General features: G+C 39.4%; 1 protein-coding gene across 2 annotated transcripts in view; it reads left to right on the top strand.

The window, feature by feature from the left end:
• The window catches only part of EPS8L2 (EPS8 signaling adaptor L2), a 211,625-nt gene that overhangs the window by 137,531 nt on the left and 59,896 nt on the right, over positions 1-14,198 (top strand). The window lies entirely within an intron of this gene.

Here is a 14,198-nt window from a genome sequence, read left to right as displayed (position 1 = left end):
GATGACATACGGAGCACTGTTTAGGGGTCTGTCATCCGTATTACGCATGTAAAATACTGACCGTATTTTGCGCAGGTTAGTGTGACTCCAGCCTTACAAAGGTCTCCAGGAAAACCATTATTGAAACTGACTTACATAAAACATTATAGAACAAAGTTTTTGCACTATATCATAGACTTCATTGCCAGATTAAGTCAACAAGTCTAGCGGAAACAAACCAAAAAGTGAAATAAAGATTATCAGCGGAAAAAAAAATCTAAAGCTAAAACAATGCAACTTTTTCCTAATAAATGTGCTTTGATTGTATAAAATTAGCAAAAAAAAAAACAAATAAAATGATGCACGTACAACACTGGAGTGAATATGTGAGCCCCTCGGATTGCTGCTGCACCAACCGCAGGCTGCCACTGCTGAAAGCACAGAGCTGAATGAAGGATGTCTCCTTGCATCGCCCAGTAGATGCCGCTTTCATCTTTTTCTTCCTTCATTAGGCTAAGTTCGCACTAGGTGTATTTGTTGCGTTTTTTTAATGCATTTTTTATGCTAATTTTCATCTGCTTTTTACAGTACCAGCAAAGCTTATGAGTTTTCAGGAAACTCATGCACACACATTTTTTTTTGTCATCAGTATTTTGTGCTTTGCATGTTATGTTTTCCTGCATTTTTTGTGCCAAAACCTGATTCTAAGAAATAGGACTTTTTTTCAACATTAAACTTTGTCAGCATGCACAAGAGACAAATCTAGCATGCCAAAACCGCTGCAAAAAACCCCATAAAAAACGCCACAAAAATACAAGAAAAACCTGCTTTTTTCCTGCCAAGAGATCAGGTTTTGCTGCAGAAAAAGAGCTGATAAACGCCCAGTGTGATCTTACCCTTATACAGATATGACGCACATAAAAAAAGTTATCACTCTTGGAATACAAAAAAAAAAAAATCAGCTGTGCCTTTAAAGTCCAAAATGTACAATTTCCTTTAGGGATTAAAGATTTTTTTTTAGTGACATAAGTAATATTATTTGTAGGCAGAGTCTGGAAATCTAGACAGTCCTACGGGTATAGTCAAATTTATGTGGATGAAGTCGATTTAATGCATGTAAATGTGATTCCTCCAGCAGAGAGGACATGGATTTCTGCAGGTGCCATCTACATGTGTGTGTGACTATACCCAAATATTCCTGTTTTCTAATGCAAGCAGTTTTAGACTATGTGCACACGTTGCACATTTTGATGCGGATCTGCAGCTTTTTTGGACGCATGAATTTGCATCAAATCTGCAGTGTATTGCACAACCAATGTAAGTCAATGGGAAATTCAGAATTGGTGTGCACATGCTGCGGAAAAATACTCACGGATTTGCAGCGTTTTATTTTCCACAGAATGTCAATTCTTTTTGCGGATCTGCAGTGTTTCTGCACCCATTGACTTCCAATGAGTCAGTCAAATCTGCAGCAAAACCGCAGGTGTAAAAAGATCTACGGTTTTGCTGTGGAGTTGCGTGCAAGAAACGCTGCAGATTGGGAGGAGGAAGAGTGTGTGGGCGGAGACTGTGTGTGCTGTGTGTATCTGTGTGTGTGTGCAGGTGTCTGCGGGGCTGTGTGTGTGGGTCTGTGTGTAGGCAGGCATCGTCCGATGGGACTACTAGTCCCATCCTGCTATGTTTACTACCTTGACAGCATTAGCCAATGATGAGACAGTAGTAGTCCCATCATCCGGCTACTGTGTTGAATAGTAAAAAAAAAACACATACACACATAGAGTACATACTCACCATACAGCTAATCCCCAACACCTTCAATCACCTGCAAAAAAAAAAAAAATAAAGCAACAGTATACTCCCTGTTCTAATATAATCCATGCAATAACGATTGTCCCACGACGATCTCCCATGTAGAGCTGTCACATCAGGAGATGTGAGCGCTCTACAGGGGCTCCAGGTGTGCAGTGACCGGATATAATCCTCCCGATGTGGATCACTCCGCCGCCTAGAGGTCACTTAAGTTCATACTGTCACTTGCGGCACCGCTGTGTGAGAAAATTCTCACACAGCAGTGGTGCCTTAAAGTGAGAGCAGGATCTCCAATGAACTACACTGTGGGAGTATTATCTCCGGTCAGTGTGTCATCGGAGGCCCTGTACAGCAGTCACATCTCCTGATGTGACTGCTCTATAGGGGAGATCATCATGCGACACTCATTATTAAATGGATTTCGTTGGAACAGGGAGTATTTGTGTTGGTCTATTATTTTATTTTTTTTGCAGGTCATCGAGGGCAGCTCAGGAATTAGGCGTATAATAAATATGGCAAACTGTTTAGTGTTTTATTTCATTAAAACACTTTATTCTGGCTGTGTCTTTATTTAACCCCTTAACAACTATAGGATTAGTAATGGATAGGTATCTTATTGACGCCTATCCATTGCTAAGCCAGGTTTGATGTCACCTTGCTATACAAAGGTAACATCAACCCCACAACTATTACCCCATATGTCGCCTCTACAGGGCAGTGGGAAAAGAGAGGCTAAGTGCTGGAATTGGTGCATCTTAGAGATGCGCCAATTCTGGGGCAGCTGAGAGCTGGTGTTTGTACTAGGGGGCCACTATCCATGGCCCCTTTCTAGGCTATGAATATCAGCCTGCAGCTGTCTGCATAGTCGTTTCTGGCTATTAAATATAGGGGGACCCCACGCCATTTTTTGGGGGGGGCTCCCCTATTTTAATAGCCAATAAAGGCTAATTACACAGCTTTGAGCTGATATTAAGTCTGGGAAGATCCATGTGTATTACCCCCTTCCCAGGCTATAAACATCGGCCCCCAGTCGCCGGCTTTCCCTGTTCTGGTTTTGAAAATTGCGCAGGAGCCCACACAATTTTTTCCCCTTTTTTTTAATTAAACAGATACTGCATTTAATGCAGATTTTGTGTGTGTGTGTGTGTGTGTGTGTGTGTGTCTTTATTTAACTCTTTATGTACCATTTTATTATGTTCATTACTAAAAATCGGCCTTGGTATTATATATCTCCAGTATCTATCCATATATATATATATATATATATATATCTATTTATAGATATATCTATAGATAGATACAGATACATATATCTATAGATTGATACATATATCTTTAGATAGATAGATACATAGATAGATAGATAGATAGATAGATGGATTTATCGGTATATAGTTATATCTATAGATACCATATATCTATCGATATTCACTAATATTTGTTTTGTGTGTGTAAACATTATATGTGAACATGGTATGTAATGATATTATGGTCTTCAATGGAATATGTAAAATAAGAGGTTGGACAAAGAAATGACATCACAATCCTTTTTTTTTTGTTAAATAATAGATCTTTATTTAGCTTACAAAAACGCATACAAAGCCGCATGAAAATGCGCATCCGCAACGAGCGGATTTTTACCTGCGTTTTCTACCAAGAGAAGAATAATTATTTCGTCTTATTTTGCTTTAATTATTGTATTGTTAGCGTTGTTACTTATGACTTGTGTTTTGAAACTGTTAAACTGTAAAGCGCTGCGGAATATGTTGGCGCTATATAAATAAAGATTATTATTATTTATTATTATAATCTATACAGAAAATTCCACAGGCAAATCTGCAACGTGTGCACATACCCTTTGTGAACTAAACAATTTCTGGCACAGTTCTAATAATTTGCAACACTGCTTTTAGTGCAGATATCATGTATCTAGATTGTTAAGTCCAGTGATATTTGTCTAGGCTGGATACAATTGTAACAAATGCTCAGCATTCAGAAGTGTTAGATCTGTGCTGGTTTTCAACCTTTGGATGGAAAGAAAAGTGTTTTCATTCATGTGAAATACACCACGAGAGCTTTATTCACATAAAACCAGAAAATCCATTTAAGTGTCATTTTATGACCATTTATTTTGTCTGGTTCTATACAACTTTCACTGTCCTGTCAGCACTGTAAAGATAAATGTACATATACACATAATCTATTAGATAAACTCAATACACAATTAGTTAGAAAGTCATTAAAGGGAACCTGTCAGCAGGATTGTGCACAGTAACCTACACACAGTGTCAGGTGGGCGCCGTTATATGATTACAATTACACTCACTGGCCACTTTATTAGGTACACCTGTCCAACTGTGTGTTAAGACTTAATTTCTAATCAGCCAATCACATGGCGGCAACTCAGTGCATTTAGGCATGTAGACATGGTCAAGACAATCTCCTGCAGTTCAAACCGAGCATCAGTATGGGGAAGAAAGGTGATTTGAGTGCCTTTGAACGTGGCATGATTGTTGGTGCCAGAAGGGCTGGTCTGAGTATTTCAGAAACTGCTGATCTACTGGGATTTTCACGCACAACCATCTCTAGGGTTTACAGAGAATGGTCCGAAAAAGATAAAAAATCCAGTGAGCGGCAGTTCTGTGGCCGGAAATGCCTTGTTGATGCCAGAGGTCAGAGGAGAATGGGCAGACTGGTTCGAGCTGATAGAAAGGCAACAGTGACTCAAATTGCCACCCGTTACAACCAAGGTAGGCAGAAGAGCATCTCTGAACGCACAGTGCGTCGAACTTTGAGGCAGATGGGCTACAGCAGCAGAAGACCACACCGGGTACCACTCCTCTCAGCTAAGAACAGGAAACTGAGGCTACAATTTGCACAAGCTCATCGAAATTGGACAGTAGAAGATTGGAAAAACGTTGCCTGGTCTGATGAGTCTCGATTTCTGCTGCGACATTCGGATGGTAGGGTCAGAATTTGGCGTAAACAACATGAAAGCATGGATCCATCCTGCCTTGTATCAACGGTTCAGGCTGGTGGTGGTGGTGTCATGGTGTGTGGAATTTTTTCTTGGCACTCTTTGGGCCCCTTGGTACCAATTGAGCATCGTTGCAACGCCACAGCCTACCTGAGTATTGTTGCTGACCATGTCCATCCCTTTATGACCACAATGTACCCAACATCTGATGGCTACTTTCAGCAGGATAATGCGCCATGTCATAAAGCTCGAATCATCTCAGATTGGTTTCTTGAACATGACAATGAGTTCACTGTACTCAAATGGCCTCCTCAGTCACCAGATCTCAATCCAATAGAGCATCTTTGGGATGTGGTGGAACGGGAGATTCGCATCAGGGATGTGCAGCCGACAAATCTGCGCCAACTGTGTGATGCCATCATGTCAATATGGTCCAAAATCTCTGAGGAATGCTTCCAGCACCTTGTTGAATCTCTGCCACGAAGAATTGAGGCAGTTCTGAAGGCAAAAGGGGGTCCAACCCCTTACTAGCATGGTGTACCTAATAAAGTGGCCAGTGAGTGTATATCTGGTGATGAAATCCGTCTTGTTGTTGTTGTTTAACCTTTATTTTCAGTTAATGGGGCGCGTGGCCTGAGCTGGCGATGGTGTAACATGCACGGCTCAGGATCTCTGAGGAGGCATCTCCTAAAGCGACAAATAAAGCAAAAGAAAATCGCTCTCTTCGATAACCCACGGAAGGATTGTTTTCTCGTTACTCAGAGGTACATTCTGATACCCCTTGTCTGAGCTTTGGACATTAAAAAAGACATTTTTGAAATCTGAGGCCTTTTCCTGCCATTTTACTGCAAGGTGACACCATTTTGAACCGTGAGTGAAAAAATCCTTTCCCTGTTCCCTCCATTACCCACCGGCTGTCCTTGTCCTCAGAAAAAGTATCTCCACGCTTGTCTACCACATTTTAAAGATTTTTATTGTCTTTTAGGGATATTTTTTTACAAAAATCCTGTCATATACCAGCTGATTGGCGGAAGGATACAAAATAGTCCCCACCCTGTGCCTAATCTGACAGGATTTCTCTCGTTGCATAATTAAAAGACATTGACTTTTTTTTTGGAATCTCCTCTTGTCTGTTTTAGACCCTTTGGAAGTCCCAGGATGTCCTAATTTAGCTATATTCCCCTGCTTTGTGCGAGGCTGCGGGAGCTATAACGGCTGCGGAGGGATCTCATTCATTTCAACGTCCTATCTCAAGTACGCCATTTTCCTGTCATAACAGATCTGTGAGGCGGAAGGACACAAAATAGTCCGTGATTTGTGCCTATTTCTATGTTACCTCCGCTCCCCACCGCTCCTGTGCGGCTCCACTGGGGTGATCTGCCTTTCTTCAGCGGTGCCGTGTATCAGCGGCCGCTCCCCTGTTTCATATTTTATGAGCAGGGACTGACATCACTGAGCCCTGTGTGAAGACTAGCCGCCTGTCACAGCTGCATTTAAGTCACAGGGAGCGCGTCTATATCGGCGCGCAGTTAATAAAGGATTTTACTGTATGCATCACCCAATATTAAAAGTGCCATCTGATTCTGTGGTGTATCTCATTCCTCACGGTCCCTTTTATAAAAAGGCATAGGAAGACACAAGAATTTTCTATATTTTTAACGTTTTTTCAGTATAAACATCACCAATAATATCAATTCTCTCTAATATAATCCCTGCAAGGCAGGATTCAAGAAAGGGCACAAGATGAGTCACAAGGCTACTCCAGTGTCCAAATCAACGAAAGTGTCTAATACGACTCCTCAAAAAGCACAATAATTTCAGGATTCTTACAATTCTCACTTTAAAGATCAAGTGGATATCGTTAACCCATTTAAGGCCAGATCTCCTCATAAGGAGGTCATGGATACATCTCTCTCATCAAAAAGGAAAAATCCTGGTAAAACTTCTGAAAAATTCACATCGCCAGCCGACGCTTCAAGTCCTGCGTCTGAAGATAATTCACCAAACTTTTCGCCGGAAAGGTCAAAATTTAAGATGGATAACACCAATCCTTCTTCTTCCCAAAATCTGGATGTTATATCCATACACTCTTACATGGATACTCTCACCCAGAAAATCACGTCCAGTATGTCTCAATCATATGAAAACCAAAATAAAATTTTACAGTCCACCTTGAACAAATTTAGCAGCAGGTTAGACAACCACGAAAAATGGCTAACTGTAGTGGAAGAACACACTGATGATTTATCAAAAGACACCCATGACCTCAAATCTGAATTTCACAGACTTAAAATTAAAGTTGCGGGTATAGAAGACAGGAACAGACGAAACAACTTGAAAATAAGAGCAATACAAGAATCTATCTCACCCGATAAACTAGAAGACTTCGTCAAGACAATTTTCAAAAAATTACTACTGGCACTTACAGACCAGGATCTCATCATAGATAGGATCCACAGACTTCCCAAACCACGGAATATCGATAAAGATCTACCTAGAGATACCATCTTAAGGGTACACTTCTTCAAGATCAAGGAAAAAATTCAAAAATCGGTTAAAGATCTAGGAGGTTTTCCAGAACCCTATGCTCACCTTCAGCTATTCACGGATCTTTCAAAGGAAACGATTGAAGGAAGAAAGTCTTTTAAGCCAGTCACCTCCACCTTGAGGGAAAATAATATCCCCTATAAATGGGGCTTCCCACTTAAACTTTTGGTATTCTACAAAGGAAAGATGACCGTCCTATTCTCACCTAAGTAAGGAAGAGATTTCCTGTTCTACTGCAGGATACCCGATCGCCATAGAAACTCTAACTCTCAAGACCCCAGGCCCTCTTCAGAGACGGGATGATCCAACGGAAAGACCCTGCCTACATATTTTCTCTCCTGGTTAAAAGGCCTCTCTACACTTTTTGATTATTTGCTCAGTGTATTACTCTGGTTATTCTTCTTTCCACAGGTTTTCTTACTTCTGTACTTCTTTATGGACTCATTTATCACATGAGATTATTTTCCTTCTAGGAACAGTGCAGTTACAATTGACAGCTAAAGGATGCCTCTAATGGGATCCTTACACAAACTTTCCCCACTAAGGAATTAGAGCCTACCGGCTAGGCTCTTTCTGAAGGACAATTTTGTTCTTACTGTTTTGTGTTTTTCTGTTTTCGGTTTTAAACAGGTCTTCAGTTTTAGGTGGTTTTTTTTGTTAACTAAGTTCTTCAAAGGTAGGTGCCCTCTGGTTTCCTTATTTCATCTACCCCACTTCATACGGTCCTTGCCACTCTTGTAACGTGAAAATAAAAGTTGTGTCTTATAATGTCAGGGGGCTAAATAGCTCTTGGAAGAGATTTTCCATTGGTAAAGAAATTAACGGGTTACATCCTGAGGTTGTATGCCTCCAAGAAACTAAGTTCAAAAAAGACAACCACCCTTCTATAAATCTCAAAAATTTCCCAATTGTATTTGAGTCTTGCGGCCCACGAGAGAAAGCTGGGGTTTTAACCCTGATTGGTAATTCAATTTCCTTTGAATTTCTCTCTGAAGTCAAGGACGTAAAAGGTCACTATCATATTCTCCTATGCAAATTGAATGGCCACACCTTCACAATAGTTAATACTTATGTTCCCACCATCAGACAACTTAGCTTCCTAAATAAGCTAATGAAAAAAATCGACAGCTTACGCTCAGGAACTCTACTTTTATTAGGTGACTTTAATATGGTGCCAGATAATACACTAGACTCCACCTCCCCCAGCAGACAAAGATCGCAATCCTTGAACAGCTGGATTTATAATCACGAGCTATTCGACTCATTCCGCTGTTTGAACACCACATCTAGAGCATTTACTCATTTTTCTGATGGCCATCAGTCGGCCTCTAGAATAGACTTGATACTCACAGATGTCTTCTCCTTGCCAAGGTTCTCATCCGTCTCCATACTTAATAAATCTAATTCAGATCATTCTCCGGTAACTGCAGAATTGACAATATGGCCTCCAACTCACCCCCAATTAATGTGGAAATTCAACTCCTCTTTGCTTCATAACCCTTCCACCAAATCTGAAATCAGCTCAGCCTTACAGAATTATTTGTGAAAACGACACCGTCCTCCTAAATCCATTTTCCTGTTGGAACGCTCACAAGGGGAGTTTTGATCCAAATTTCCTCCAGACAAAAAAAAGTTAACAGAGATAAAATCCTTACCCTACAACAGTCAATTAAATCTAAAGAAGAGGAACTTTGTCGATCCTCTGTTTCCTCTAGCAAACAAGCTGTATTATCAGAACTTACCGATCTTAGAATGCAATTAAGGAAACTCCTATTCAATTTTTACGACTCAGCTATTAGATCGGCAAAATGCAAGCATTACTTATCTATAAATCGCCCTTCAAAATACATGTCAAACAGAATTAAGAATATACGGAAATGGAATAGAATTGACACTATAACTTCCTCTAATGGTACATCTCTGGTCCACCCCAAAGATATTGTAAAGGCTTTTGCCGATTATTACAAAAATCTGTATAATATTAATCAGGATAACCCTAATTTGCAGCCAACTACCTCAGAGATTGGATCATTCCTTTCCAGCATGAACCTTCCAAAACTCAACTCTGAAGACTTATCTTTTTTGTCTTCTCCCTTCACTGAACAAGAAGTCCTGGAAACTATAAAAAAACTTAAAACATTTAAATCACCCAGACCAGACGGGTTTAGTAATGATTATTTCAAGTCTTTTAGTAATTTATTGGCCCCTCACCTTGGAAAAGTATTTAATTCAGCTTTCCAATCAGGTCAATTTCCCAAAGAGATGCTGGAAGCGACCATTGTCGTAATCCCTAAACCAAATTCTAACACTAGCCAAGTTTTTAATTATAGACCTATATCCCTCATCAACACAGACGTAAAAATTTACGCAAAAATCTTGGCTAATAGACTAAATCAATTTCTCCCGACACTAATTTCCAACGATCAGATAGAAAAATATTCAGGATTGAGAGTCCTCAGTAGTTGATACCTTTTAATGGCTAACTGAAAAGATGGTAATACATTGCAAGCTTTGCATTACCATCTTTTCAGTTAGCCATTAAAAGGTACCAACTACTGAGGACTCTCAATCCTGAATATTTTTCTATCCACTGGCTAACACGGTACAAAGATATACATCTTTCCTGTATCAACGATCAGATAGGCTTCATTAAAGAAAGACAATCCATAGATGGTATGAGAAGCCTCATTAACATAATTAAGCTCATTTCCTCGAAAAATCTCAAAGCCACTGTTATCTCTCTTGATACTGAGAAAGCATTTGACCGCCTTAATTGGTCTTATCTCCAAGCGACTCTCAAAAAATTTGGAATGAATTCTCGACTCACGGAAGGTATTATGGCTTTGTACTCTGGCCCTGGGGCGAGGGTATATTCCAACAATCATCTTTCCCCTACGTTTAATATAGCTAATGGGACTAGACAGGGCTGCCCCTTGTCACCATTGCTTTTCGCATTGGCCATTGAACCTCTGGCCCAATTAATCAGGAATAGTACAAAGATCTCAGGAATTAAAACCTTGCATAGAGATTTTAAAATAGCGTTATATGCAGATGATATAATTTTTACCCTTACCGATCCAAGCAACTCTATCACTACCTTACAAACTCTAATCCAGACTTTTTACAAGGTCTCTTATATTAAAATAAACGCCTCTAAATCCAAAATACTTGACTTTAACCTGGGAATAGACCAAGAAAAAATTGAGGGCCTCTCGCCTTGGGGTTGAGCTACTGATGGGCTGACATATCTAGGCCTAAAATTTGTCAAAAATATAAACGCTCTTATAAAATTAAACTTAGAGATTCTTACCAAAAAGCTTTTTAATGAATTTTGTATATCTAGAGATGATGGACTCTCTTGATGGAGAAGAATCATGATGGTTAAATCATACATCTTCCCAAAAAATCCTATATCTACTCTTCGCTCTCTTCCTTTAAAAGTTCCCACTTCTTCTCTTACAAATCTCTAAGCCTCATTGAATTCCTTATTACACTTATTACACTGCAAATTTAGTCAAACAAAGCGCATTCTGGTGGCCACATGATAAGACACCAACTTGGCATGAACTAGAATTGTCTTTTAACAATTATAAATCTCTTCACCTACTAATTCTGAACCAACTCCTTCATAAAAAAATAATTGAAAACTCTCATCCAATTTTTCAAGCTATTTCTGAAGCTTGGAAAAAAATTTCTGTTCCAAAAAGAGGCTCTAACAAAGAAGTCACATTAAAAAATTTGACCTTATCAGTTATTTTTCAAGCATCCAGTCAGACTATTGACCCCGTTTGGTCTGCACTTGGTCTCAAAAGACTCAAAGATTTATACGATGGTGCTCTTTGTACACCTTATAACAAACTCAAGAATAGATTTCAATCTACTACTCCTGCTTTCTTACAATATGTCATCCTTAAAGACAAACTCCATGAGTTCCTTGCTATTTCACCAAGAATTTCTGAACCAGCAGTTAATCTTATTTGTAATATAGACCATAATATTTTCTGGAGTTTTGAGTATACTTACAAGTGGTGTAATAATAGCTTTGCAGTGGTCAAGACTCAAAATATTATCAAATGGGAAAACGAATTACATACAATAATTGACCCTCCTGTCCTTGAACAGGCATGCTCCCTCTCGTACACCTCCACCATTTCCTTATCACTACAAGAGAGCCACTTCAAACTTTTAACGAGATGGTATTATACCCCTGTAAGACTCCAAAGAATCAACCCTGACAATTCTCCGCTCTGTTGGAGGGGTTGTGGAAGGCCAGGAAATATTATGCATATATTTTGTCAATGTCCCAAAATTGTTCCCTTTTGGAGAAAGGTTTCAAATCTTATCGATTTTATCTTAGGAACGCGACTGATTTTGTCTCCTCGTCTGGCCCTTCTTTCTCTAGACGCTGACAAAATTGACCCTACTAACAGGCTGTTGATTATGCACATTTTACTAGTTTCCAAACACAATATCGCTTTCCTTTGGAAAAATCCAAAACCTCCACAAATTAACGATATTATAGACAAAATTAGCCTTCATCATTCCTTTGAACTAAAATTTGCACATATGCATGATCAATTTGCCAAACCTGCTAGGTCTAGATGGCTGGAGCTGTTCTCTTAAGGTCTTCAACCAGAGTGCGCCTGCCTAGGCCCCTTTGGGGTTAGGTCTTTGGCTTGGAACAAATTTAATATATTAAATGCTTAAATACTTACCTTTGTAATAGTTCATTGTATAATATGCTTCTGCATTAACATGTTACATTTTATGTATTCTTTACATTTGGACATTGTTGTCCTTCCTCTTTTCCTTTTCATCTTCCCTTCCCTCCCCTACATCTTCTTCCCCATTTATTAAAACTCCAATAAAACGTTTGGAAAACAGTTTTCAGTTAATGATATGCTCGTGATCCGGAGTGGTCCTGTGAAAAGGTCTTCATGTGGTGCTCTGATTAGATATTCACCATTATGGCTTCTGACAGGTCACTGTCACTGTCAAGGTATCATTGTAATCAGTATAATGGTGCAGACCTGACACTGTCTGTAGGTTACTGTGCACAATCCTTTCACTTTAGGGAAACATCAATTGGAAAGTTTGTGTTTCTGATTTTCATGAAAAGTATAAAGTAAATTGTTACATTTTAATCTGAAGAATTTTCCTATTGGAATATTATCCTTTTATAATTAATTTATAGTCCTGTAATATTGGGCAATAGATATTTTTCATTCCACTTTTCCTGGCTCAATAGAACAACAGTACAAAATCTGGTAATTTATCAAAAAATGTAAAAACCTCACGTTTTATTAAAAGCTGATTAAAATGGGTTTATGATTAATAAGGCATTCCCTTCCAAATACATTTTATATGCCATTGACCAATAATCAAGGTACATTTTAACTCCAGCAATTTATACAGCAATATTTATTTTATTAGCTAAAAAAAAAACAAGCACCTTATAATGGCCAATATAATGTCATTTATACCATCTAATTCCGAGCGTAATGTATAATTTGTACAAGATTTGTTAAAGAGAACCTGCTACTTACCATCAAATGTCATTTTTGCCTGGTATAGATGCTGCTGATCTGAATCTGGCACTGTTTTTCTTGTCTTTCTTTGCCTCTCCATTCCTTGCATATGGCATAAATCTATTCTTTTCAATCAAAGGGGTGTGGTTAACAAGAATACCCCTATAGAGAAGAGCTGAGGGCCAAACCTACTTGGCTAACTAGACTAGATTTACATATAGAGAAGAAGTGGCATATTTTAAGAATGGAGAAGTGCAAGAACAAAAAATAAACCATGTCATATTCATGACAACACTGACATTGACACCAGGTAAGCCACTGGTCTTATTTAAAGGTTTTCTTCTTGGGTCCTCCAACCAGAACATGGCATTATTTCATTTTAAATCCAAACCAATCATACAATATTGCTCAACTTCATAAGAATAAGTTAAAAAGGAGTCAATCATGTTGCTTAACTACAGATTGATGCCTGAGAACGACCTATGATTGCTTACCCAACAACCTCAGTAACAACTGTGTTAAGGCCCCTTTACATTTAGCGATGCACCAGCGATCCCGACAACGATACGACCCGGTCAGGATCGCTGGTGCATCGCTAAATGGTCGCTAGTGAGCTGCCACACAGGCAGATCTCACAGCGATGTAGCAGCGATACAGCGGTCGTTATTTCAGACGCGGCAATCCTGACGTCCTCCCATCCGTGTCCACGCGTCGCTCGTCGGCGCCAGCAGGAAACCCAGCAGGAAGCGCCCGACGAGAAATGGAGCTGCACGATCTCGCGTGATCAACGACAGACAGCGGGGGAGCCGGTTGGAGGTAAGTATCACACATAGAGATATCGCTAGCGATATCACTGTTGCGTCACCAAATCGGTGATGCTTTAGTGATATTGCTAGCGATATCGCTATGTGTAAAACCCCCTTTAGTACGGCGCTCCACAGATTGAGACCTACACAATCCTACCCACATCCAAAGTAACATACAGCGCAGACCACCAATCTGAGATCTCTGTTATTTAAAGGGAATCTATAATCAGGTTTTTGCCACCTAATTGGAAAGCAGCATAATGTAGAGACAGAAACCCTGATTCCAGCAATTACTTGTCTGCTTGCTTTAGTTTTCATAAAATCACTGTTTTATCAGCTGTAGATTATCACAAGAGGACTATTTATGGCAAGTGACACAGGTTCCCTTTAATTCGCTAATAACAGGTACAACATATAATATATGTGACGGGAGAGCTCAGATGTTTCATCAACTAAAGAAAATAATCACTATCACTTCACAGCAAAATTGTCCTACCAACATACTGGTCTCATCAAGTCCAATCCTACAGTCTTAACCTGTGACAAACAATC

The sequence above is a fragment of the Dendrobates tinctorius genome, unplaced genomic scaffold, assembly GCF_039654945.1.
Source record: "Dendrobates tinctorius isolate UK_male_01 unplaced genomic scaffold, ASM3965494v1 ptg000211l, whole genome shotgun sequence".
Lineage (NCBI taxonomy): Eukaryota > Metazoa > Chordata > Amphibia > Anura > Dendrobatidae > Dendrobates > Dendrobates tinctorius.
Note: the sequence above shows the minus strand (reverse complement) of the source record. Positions and strands in the feature narration are given on the sequence as shown.